Raw genomic sequence first — 12,110 nt, forward strand, 5'->3', positions numbered from 1 at the left:
CTCCATTCTCCCAGCTCCACTACAACATCTCCTTCTACAATTGCCTCGTCCTAAATTTCTGAAGGGACTGGGACTTCGGCCCACCATCCCCAACATTACCCTCTTTTGTTAATTCTATATTAACGAACTCCCAAACCATCCTCTCAGCGTCCTCATAACTCCATGTTTCTTTCTTATGCACCAACACTCTACATGCTGAACACAAACTTTTTCCCGCTTGAGCGCACTGCTCTGGGGTGACAGTTAGAAACATACAGCCCCCATCTCCTTCTAAGTGTTGCATCAGGTGAGAGGCACACTGGCTTCCCATCAAAGCCTGCATAGAGTTCAAGCTTCTCGCCATCAACTACCACGGCCTACACAATACTGACCCCCTTACCTCACCAACCGCATCACTAGGAAACACAACTTGCACAATCTCCGTTCTTCTACCATGTCATCCTTGAACATACCTAGATTTGCTAGAAAGAGAGCTGGGGGCTCCTGCTTGACCACCATCGCTCCCACCTTGTGGAATGCCCTCCCTCAGCAGATCCAAGATGAACCTACAAATGCACTCTTCCGCAAGAAAGTAAAAATGTCATTGTGCAGCAAATATCTCTAATATTCTGGCCAGACCTGCCTACTCTCAACCCAACTTACTATCTTGATGTAACGCAACTCTCTCTGTATGACTCACATCCTAAGATGTAATGCAACTACCCTATTCTGTATGACTCATGCTCTTGTTGTAATGTAACCTTTCTGTCACCATCAAATCCTAATTATGTACCTTTATCGCTGTGATACTTCCAGGTTTGGTCGCAACCCACAAATACAATAAATAAATAAAAAGTTAACCCAGTGCTCCTCATGATTTTTGGGATCTGATTGTCCCATAGTAACTGTTCTGGTATGGAGGGGGCGGGTGCATTTTTCGCTCTATTCTCACCATGCGGCGCATACTTGTGTCATCTGTTTGTACCTGCCCATCTTTTGTACCGCGAGGTGCACTGCTTACTCCAATGGAGACCATCATCATCACACTATTAGGGATCACTTTAGCAGCATTGAAGTCCCAACTGGCAAGTGCAGAAGATCACCAACACCACCACAGGCACAAGTATCTTCACAACTGCTCCCATCCACGATGGTGCCAACGAGAACAGATAATCAAACCAATCACTGTTGTTAATCCCTGCTTCCGTTTGCATATGTTCACTGAGGGGGTGTACAGCCTCTAATATCTGTTTGAGGATACCCATTCATGGCATCGTTTGGGGGTACATAAGTACAGCAGGATTCTCCTATTTATTTTTACAAAAGCCCCTTCCATGGCTGTGAGCAGATCGAGCACATACCAATTCTGCAAAGTCATTTACCGGATGGCTTTCAGTTCAACCTTAATTGCCTTGAATCCTTGTTCAGTGACATTCGCCAACTGTATCAGTTCCCAACTATTTGTAGCCATCGGGCATTGACCGCTGTTTGTATCGCTGGCACTAGCAGAGAAGTGAAAAATGTCTCTTCTTTATTTTACTTTCTATATTGATCGGGTAGTGCATGAAGCAATTGAGCTGAGTTTTTCGTCAGATAGTTAGACCTATTTTTCATTTTTAAAAGTATGTGTTCCTTCTTCCCTTCCAGAAGACAGGGGGTTGCAGTGGCGATGTAGATGTGGTTGGCCCTGGTGGTGGTGTGGGGGTAACCAAACTCCCTGGTATTAGGTGGCCTTCGGGGACTATGGGGAGAGCCGAGTGAAGCATGACCAGCAAACCTATGACCCTCCATAATGGTGGGAGGTGCAGGAATGCCTGCTGGCCACAGGCCCAGTACATATCCATCACTGCTGCTGTTCCTTTCTTGAGGTCTGGAATGTTTATTGTCACATTGCACTTGTCATTGGTACCCACTGGGACATTTCCTGCATTATTGAAGCACAGTTGATATTCTACTTGTTTCTGCACCTTCAGTGGCTTCTCCTTTGCTTCAATCCATGTTAGGTTTGCCTCGTGCTTCCCCCAGTACTCTTGACATGCCTCATTTACCCTTTGAATGACTTCTTTCTTACGAGTCCTCCTGCCATACTCATTACTATCTCTTCCTACTGATTGGCCACAAATTTCCCTCCTGCCAACTGCATGTATGGTCTTCGTAAGCAATGTGGGATTTTTGTATTATGGGCACACTGCAATTCATCCGGGTCCATCATCATAAGGTGTATGCTGTTCGCTTGGCACGTGCTTCGCAACCTACATAGTGCTAGATGGAGAAGACATTGAGCATCCAAAAGCGGAACCTCTTGCAGTATTTGTACCTTGGGGCTCCCACTGTGTGTGATATTAAGGAGCAAATATAACAACTACCATTTACCCTCTGTTTACCCACAAGCTCATGTCCACATACCAACTGTTACTCGTCTCTGGGTGCTGCACATCCTATATCATGTCAAAACCTAATCCTTTGCATTCATCATAATTTTTGTTCTTGGTCAGTATTCTAAAATGTTTAAATATGCTTGAATATGGCACATATAACTTTGCATCTGATAAAAAAATCATATTTATTCTTTCTGTGTCATCACATTCCCATTTATTGGTGTACTAGCAGTACCATCTGTGTTGCCAGGTCTGTAGCTGACATGCACGTGGGGGTCTGCTATAGCCTTGTGTATGTTTTATTGTGTCATAACTTTCTATTTTTTTTAAATCGCAAACTCATCAATCTCATGAAATACCCTATACTGATGGTACAGGGCTGGACCCCGCTCCACCCCTGTGTAGGGCGAATGGGTGGGGTTGGTCAAATTTCACTATCGCCAGTACACCCCAGGCTGGTATGCCATCCTAGTGTCCTAACTTCCTATTTTGGGAAAAGTCGCACAATCTGCAATCTACCGAAATCACCTATACTGATATTACACAGGGCCGGACCTTGCCCTGTGCAGGGTGAGTGGGTGGGGTTGGTGAAATTTCACTATCGCTAGTACACCACAGACTGGTATGCTGAACTTGGGCCAAAGTGTCAAAACACCAACTGTTATAGGGCTGGAGCCAACCCCGACCATACAAACACACTTTCACATATATATATGTAGAAGATAAGTGTCAATTCCCAGTATTGTGTTATTGGGCCTCATTATGACACCGGCGGTAGCACGGCTGCCGCCAGTGTCATTTCTTTTCTGGCGCCCACAAATGGGCAATTACTGGGTCATTACAATCCTGCCGGTCCTGCTAATTGCCCATTTGCGGGCGCCAGAAAAAAGATGCTCGCCATTCTCATTCGGCCCCAGAGGGCCGAATGGGAATGGGGAGGTCGCTTGTAACGGTGCCGGTGCATCCGAAATGCAGTTCTCGCAGGTGCCTTTCTGCCCGTCAGGTCCGACCTGGAGGGCAGAAAGACACCCGCGAGCACAACTCTTAGTTTGCCAGTCCGGGAACTACGGTACCGGCATGCTTACAGATACCGTAGTTCCTGGACCGGCAACCTTATAATGAGACCCATTGTCTCCATTCTGATATGTACACCCGCCCATGGTACACCTCCCTCAGATATCCCCCCTTTTATATGTTCCAACCATATAAAATGACTCACTAAATATAATCCTAAACCAAACATAAAAATACAAAATAGTTTCAATGTGAAATGCATAACACACATATATGCAGAGAAAAACATAGTATTATCAGGCCTCTTCTTAGCTTTATATTGTACATTAGTAACAGGAGCATCGATAAGTAATTGCAATTTCATTATTAGATAAAAAGGAAAGGGAAAAAGATATTTTGCCTGAAATAGTGCAAATATACTAGTGCAGAGAATAAAAAACGTAAAGCCACACTACATTTAGCTAAAGTAGACACTTTGTGAAATTCTGTGAAATTCTGTATGTAGTTAATATACATATGTACATCTGGTAAATTACTTTACACCATTTTGCTCACTTTTATTCGGATCTACACATGTACCACTGTTGTGTTCGCTAGTGTTGGGTGCGGCATTTAGAGCCTTTCAGACATCAGAAAGGTGTACCCAATATCGCAACTCCCGGACCTTCACTACAAACTGAGTGGCAAAGAGAACTGTAAAATGCCCATTGTATCTTGGTTCACTCTACCTGTGGACTAAATTCCCAATGAACACAAGATCACCCAGAGACAATTGAAGAGGCTGTGATGTCATCAAAGCAGAAGCAGCACTGGTTGTTTCTTCAGATCACTGTGGTGCTATCTGTTGAGCTATAAACTTGATCGATACAGTCAAATAATCCTTAAATTTCTCACCCAGAACAGATGCTGCCCTGTAAGCATCAGATGCCTTCTTTACAGGAGATGGAGGCATGTGCATTCATGTGCCTGTTACCACCTTGTGTTGTGATAAGTGATGATCCTTACAAGGCTGTGTGCACAAACTGAATAGAGCAAGGGGAAGACAGTGCACCCAGTTTCTCTTAAGGGTGGCACACAACTTAGATAATGTAGCCTTTAGCAATCCATTGATCCTCTCCACAACACCATTGACCTGGGAGTGATAAATTGTCCACATCTGATGCTTGATGCCCAATAATGCAGCCACTTCTTTAAAGAGTTAGTTGAAAACAGTGGGTGGCATTGTCTGGGAGCAACACATCGCAAACACCAAAGCACGGAAATACCTCTTACTAAGAATTTGGCAGTGTATTTAGTGTCTGGATGTGCCTCAACCCATCGGGAGAAGGGACAGATCACGACAATCATGTACCTACTCTGATTAGACCATCCTCCCATATCAGCGTAATCTATATGGAGCGCACTTCGTATGGTTCTTAGGGTGTGACTAGTACTGTAGGTCTGGTGAGTGATGCAATATATCACCATTTTGATAAGAATGTCGGATTGGGGACAAACCAGTCCTGTATACCTGCAGTGAAATGTTGCTTTGACAAATGAGATGCATGATGGAACTGGTCGAAGGTGACCAGCAACTGTTTGTGTGGCATAACAACTTTAGCCGTGCTTTCTTGTTGCCATAACAAATCTGTGGGAGATTGTGTACACCCTTTTCTCTGCAATACGCCATCTCCTCCTGTGGGGCACGTCCTTGCAACTCGGTAATTTGTGCTATTGGAAATGAAGTGTATGGTGTTGGCAACTGCTCTCGTCCCCGTGCTACTACTGGATACTCAGAAATGTTAGGCACTGGGAGATAAGCAACCTGTTTCGCTGCCTCATCTGCAGCGGCGCTGACTAGTGAAATGTCACCTGTGTCATTTGTGTCGGTGGTGCATTCAACCACCACCATCATGGAGGGCTGCGAAAGGGCTTCAATCAGTTTATCCAGCAGTGCTGAATGTTGGACGGTGGACCCGTCAGCCCCCCTAAATCCTCTCCTTGTCCACCTCACAAGGCCATAATGCACTGTTGATGTTACCCCTGGGAGGGTAGAAGTGCTTCAGTAAGTTACAAGCTCCGACGCCTGCACATATATCTCAGGAGGATAGCTTAGGGACAACGTGCTCGCCTTGGAAACAAGATGACACGGAGCAACGCAGGTTCGATCCCCGGTCCGTGCTTAGGAAACCTCTGTGTATTAAGCGTGTTATAAATAACCTATCATATCATATCGATGACATACATGAACATGAGCACCATCTGTCCCTCATCCAATGCTGGATGTCAAGCACTACGTAAAGCTCATCCTGATAAAGACGGAAATCATTCCTCTCGGAAACCCCACCAAGCATGCTCAAATCTAGAACTGGAAAACTGACATGAAGCTCTCAAATTCCCCCCAGTGCAAAATCACTGGGCTTCACCATGGACTGTGACCGCTCGCTCGGAACACAAACTGAACAGTAGAACCTAGCAACATGGTTCAGCTTTTCTTCCACTGCAAAGTCAAGACTTTCATCCGTATCCCGAGTTTCAGAGCAGTTGTCCAAGGCCTGGTCATCCCCCGCCTAGACAATGGCAATGGGGTCACAGAAGGATAGCTCAGGGGCAATGCGCTCGTTTTGGAAGCAAGACAATGCAGAGCAACGCAGGTTCGATCCCTGAGCCTGCACTTAGAAACCTCTGGGTATTAAGCGCCTTGTAAATGACATAATAATATAATAATATTGCCTTATTCGCAGGAGTCCCAGATGCCCCCTATGCCAGCCGATCAGTGCACTGCAGCATTGCTCATCACAGGACCACAACATTCCATTTTTTTCTATACAAAACAGTCTAAACAATTTCCTCATTTCAGAAACCTGCTCAAAACTCACATGTTCAAGAAATTCCTGTACCATCGTTTCAAAGCAAGACATGTGAAAATTACTTTGGGCTAAATAAACTCATGGAAATGTTTTCTATGAAACTCTCTCTCTCAAACACATCATCCATAACAAACGCGTAACACACTTAAAATAAACGTTTACGTTTCTACCTCAAAGAAATGTAAAGGAAATGGTTTTCAGCGCTGAGTAAGGCAAAGACAGGTGCTGTGAGAAGGGAGCAGGAGCTTGCGTCGCAACTTCCGGCCCAGTGAGAGCAGAGAAACGGGAGAAGGATAAACCCCCAGAAGGAGCCAGCAAAGCTGGTGGAGGATAGGCCAGACACAGGTGGGAGGGAGCAAGAGGGTGTAGGGGGCCGCACGACCCAGACCTTCCTTTAGGGACAAAGAGATGTAGTTCAGGGGCTGCCAACATGGGAAGATTGGTAGATAAGGGGTCGTGGAGCAGAGACATTTAATAGGGTGGTTGGAGGGAGGGAGGAAGTGGATGCTGCTGTCTAGAGAAAAAACTCACAAAGTCACAACATTAAAAGAAAACAAAAAGCCGTAAAAAAAGAAACAAAGATCCAAAGATATTATTCAGACTTAAATAAAGTAGTGTGCTTAATGCGAATACATATGGCAAATTGAATTGCATTGTGAATTGTTCATAGAAAGGTAGAATCAGGAAGTGCAAGATCTTGATATATTGTATATTCTGCATGGTTTTGCCAGCAGTGTTCCAGATGCCTTTCCATTGCATGAGGAGTTATTCTGAAATGATCTTCTAATCTATTTCCAGTAAAAGGAATTATTTTTACAGGACAGTTTGCTTCCAGTCCCCAAGGTTGGGAATCATATTGTGGTGTGCAATGCCATTAGAATGAGGTTTCCCATATCCACTTAAATGGTCCAAGATAAGCAATGCACAATCCTGTTTGGGGTAAGTAGTTACATTTTCCCCGAACCAGGTCCTGCTCAATTGAAGTTATTAAAATAGATGGACTGCCAGTCTCCATACCTGTCCTGCTGGGCCTGCAGGTGCCCCTTTGCTGTTGGACCGCAATTAATCTTTATTCTAGCTGAGTCCTCCTTTCTCTATTGAAGTACCCTTTCTAAATACCTGTTAGCCCCACCTCCAGAAACCGTTCCCTAGTCAGCTTCCTTCACGCCCTATGTTCTTGTTGTCACCCACTGGACTGCCCCATTATGTAAACTAGTTATCACGGGGTGCATACGGTCATAGGGAGAATGTTGTGGACACGAATCGTGCTTGGCTAACTAATCGCTCCTTATTTATGTATTTATTGTTTGCTTGGTAGGTGCTTATACAATAAGAAAATACAGGGAGGGAGAGACGGTGGGAAATCGTTACAACACAATAATTTAGAGCATAAGGAGGAGAGGGAGAGGGACGAACCTGCTATGCCTTGTGAGTATTCAGAACGTGCAAGTGCAGAAAGGAAGAGGGTATTAGTGCTGGGGAGTCTGAGCTTGTGGGTGAGCCATAGACGAAGTGCTAGGGGTTCCATGTCTTAAAATTGTGGCAAAAATGGCAGTGAATACAAAATATTGTGGCAAAAATGCTGTGGTTTTTTGCGCCACAATCATGTAAAGGATGCGGGGGACAACTCCGCAATCCCCGGAACCATTATACCATTTAAGAGGACCGGGGGACACCCCTGCAACTCCCGCTCCCCTTAAATGGTATAATGGGGTACACCTTTACTGGGTCAAACCACAGCATTTTTGCTGTGATTTGTTTTACAGATGACATTTTTGCCGCGATTGTATTACCTGATACCGTGCTAAGAGTGCTGAGTGCTACACGGTCTGGCCTTGCCCCATAAAGCCCCACTACTATGATGTCTGCTGAACTCTAATCAGGAATCATTGTGTGTTGTCTTTCTACACCTTTCCTGCTCACTTTCCTGGGGCAAGGGGCAGAGTATGGAACTCCATGGACAAGCATGGGTGTTCTGAAACTGTTACGGTGGAGTTTTGGTACAGTATACAATCACATTAACATAACATAACTTTCCTCCTCAACCCAGCCTCCAATATTCCTGATGGTGGTCCTGGTCCCTGGGCAGACCACAGCCCTCCGTGTTTTGGAGGGTCCTGGCTATGCATGGGGGTCTGGCCTGCAATGATTTCTGTGCAAAGACTGGTGAGTCTGATTCTCATTTAACAGTTGTTAAGGCTTTCTGCAGGCCCATTGTTCACAACTTCGATCCATGCCAGCTTGGACAAGACTCTTGCTATGTCATTAACAATCATGTATAGTTGTGTCGAATATAGCGCCATGCAATCATCTGCAAACACCTCTTTGATCTCACTGTTATCAGGGTTGGATTGGCCCCTCGGCCTTTCAGCCCGTGGCCGGGCTGAAATCGTCCCTGGAGGGTGGAGGCCGGTTTCTGGCCACGCCTGGGCCGGTTTGGAAAAAAAGAATAGAAAAAAGTACTTTTTTTCATTTTTTTTTTCTTTTTTCAAAAAGCCTTTCGTCCTTCTTAGGTCGATAAATGAGTACCAACAACATGTTGGGTGATATTGTATGCATATTTGTTCCATAATAAAGAGCTCAAGCGTAAGTGCTATAAAATAACATATTATCATTTGGCCTTGGACGTCTGCTTGGATTCACAGTAATTTGACAATATGGATCTATACAGACCAATATTAATGATACATATGATGATCCATTCTTGTATGAAATCTATATCAAATTAGTGAAATCATAACCATATTTTTCGTAGTGTACTTAGGGACAATGCTATTTGATGCCACTTCCTGTTTTGTCAAAGGGTGAAAGGTTGTGTTTCATCGCTTCCCGGGTTGTCACTTTGGGGTAGTATCAAATGAAATCACTTCCGGTGATGTCATCAGAGGTCAAGGGCCGTGAGGCGAGGGGTGGCCCACTATTTTGAGGCAGGGGTGGGCCACTTTCTTTTGGGTGACCAGGCCTATTTCTTGTCCCAGTCCGACCCTGATTGTTATTAAAGGTGATTGGTGCTCCTTCACCTTCAGTTGCTTCTATTAATGACAGTCCTCTCACTTTCTTTATGGATACATCAAATACATAGTTTTGACCTTAAATTCTATTGTGAGCACATTACCTGAGGTTTCTTTGCTATTTATGCGTACCAAAGTTCTAGTAAATTTCAACAGAGAAAGTGGGACACTGAATATTGAGAGCTGGCCTGTTTAACCGGCAAAACCAGCACTGCAGAGCGGCCATGTTATCACAGCACCCCCCACAATGAAATCAATGCCAAAGAACTCTAGTCATCATCTGGAGATAATTGTGGTGTGGGACATCCTGTTGGGGCCATGGTCAACCAGGAATCACAGTCGAATGCTTGTTTCACATCACACATCGATGAATATAGACTACAAAATGGATTGGTTCAATGCTTCATGTGATTGCAATTATCCAGGAAATGGTCCCTTATTAATGATTCTAAAAGAACCACTTATGCAGATATTTTCTTTGACCATCACAAATTATACTGAGCAACTGGTAAGCCCTGTTCAGAAGCGCTACTTTTGACGTATTTTCAACTATCTGATGCCACACCACCGATTTTTTTTTTTTTTTTGCATCATTGCAAAGTTTGCTATTGTGCTAGTATAGTTCCAAATTAGCAGTAGGTCACACATTTCCCTCGCCCAAAAACGCCTTAAAGCATCCGTTTTCGTTTGAGTAGGGCGGTGTTTGCTTTAGTGCGAATGGCGTGCAAACTTGTACTTTCACCATTGCAAGGTTTCTGTAACATGGCCTCAGGGCGTGATCCTTTTGCTTACTGTAGCTCAGAGGCATGGTGAACCCTTAACTGAACTTTCTGCTGTTTCTATTAATGGGTTGAGCATTCAATTCATTCAAAATGGCAACATTTCTTAGCCTAGATATAGGATTCGTTCCTGAATGCATTCAGGGCAGGACACTTTTATTAGAGTGGAGCTGTGTGAACAAGTGGATGATATCCCTTACATGGTGTAGTGATACCAGGACTATAACCAGACAGTAGCCAAGGCACGGACACCTTTCTTTAAGCAAAGGTCAGTAGATGCTGGTATGCTACGAACGACGTTTCCGTTTCTTTCTATTTTCGGATACGTGAATGGCACCTACTAATTCCCTTTCACCATCGACGTGTTCCTTTGCCATAGCAACACGTTGACAGAGCTGACAACCTCCGAGCGCTCTGACTGGGCATCTTTGCAAACAATGAATGTACATTCAATAATTTCCGAGAGCGTTCGCTTCGCACGAGGCCGCCTCTTCACCCTGAGAGTCCGGAAATTGAGCTACCTGCAAACTGAAGGACGGGCTTTGCGGAACCGGAAGGCGGAGAACGTCACGTTTAGCAGGCCCAGTAGCAGTTGTGTAGATACGTAGTAACAACGAAAGCACACACGAAGTACTGAACCGAAGAAACACGTTTTTGCAAACATATAATATGAACTTTTTTAAAAATGAAAACAGTGTCCTAAATAAATATGGTCAGTTTATGCTTTTCATTTTGTATAGGAAGCAGAGGTTCGGCTACGGACGTCATTTAGGGGTCCCGACCCGACCTCTGTGGTCTCCCCTGCGATCTCAACATTTAAAAAAAAAAAAAAACGTTATTTTTTCTTTAGTAATCATGCAATCTCCTGGGCTGTGGCAAGCACCATGTGGCTCTTTACTTCTGGAGTGGCTGGCTTTCTTGGTTAGGCCCCTTAAAAAAACAAGAAAAATAAGAACATGAGTGCCACAAGTCTAGCACATTCAGCGCTGACCCTAAATAAGAAAGAGTAGGAATACCAAATAATGTGTCTTTCTGGAATTCTATACAATAATTGCTAGACTCATTAAAGGTTTATTTCAGGCACACTTCAGGGGGTGAGTCACTGATTTAGTCTGTTCTCAAACGCCTCAACTCAGCCTTTCATCCTTCTGAGGTCGATAAATGAGTACCAACACAGGTTGGGTGATATTGGGTGTATATTTTTTACTATATAAAGCCCTTAAGCCTAAATGCTATATAATAACACATCATTATCCTTTGGTCATGGGCGTCTGCTTGCATTCACTGTAATTTGGTATTATGGGCCTATACACACTGATCCTAACGATACATATGGCGATCCATTCATGTATGAAATGTACATCACGTTGTAGTGATATAGTAACCATATTTTTCGTAGTGTATAATGCTATGTGATGCCACTTCTTGTTTTGTCAAAGGGTGAAATGTCACGTTCAATCGCTTCCCGCGATATCACTTCGGGGTGGGGTCAAATGACGTAACTTCCTGTGATGTCATCAGGGGGTCAAGTGTAATGTGATGTCACTTCCGCTGCCACTGGCATTTTGGTGAAATGACGTCCCTGGGTTCGGCCATCACAGAGAGTCAGAGAGATAGTAGGGTACTAATGGAGCTGGGATAGGTGGACGCCTATTCTGAACAAGCTTTGAGTAACCTTACATGAATAAATATAGAGACGATCAGAGCATCATTTTCAATCAGTTTACATTTGAAAAGGTTTATAAAACAAATGCCGTACAGTGATGAGATTAAGAAATCAAAATATTAATGGAATCAACGTGTTGCTCATTAGTTGCTCTGAAGAGTTCACTAATGGCAATAGCTCTTGATTTTCTAGGGAACAATACATGGGAGAATCAAACCCACACACAGATGTCTATTGTAATTCTGTCCTCCGTTTCACCATCATGTTTTAAGTCCCTTTAAGGACTAACAAATACGTAAATGCAGGGCTTTTATATAGACGGTGGTCATCAGAGGGCACACATATCTGTTTAATCATTGTTAATCTGTAAAATTCCTTGTGCACCAAAACTCACATACTCAGATATAATGTTGCTTTTGTGAAAACCGGGGGAT

Source organism: Ambystoma mexicanum, chromosome 2q (assembly GCF_040938575.1).
Source record: "Ambystoma mexicanum isolate Mex_15411 chromosome 2q, UKY_AmexF1_1, whole genome shotgun sequence".
Taxonomy (NCBI): domain Eukaryota; kingdom Metazoa; phylum Chordata; class Amphibia; order Caudata; family Ambystomatidae; genus Ambystoma; species Ambystoma mexicanum.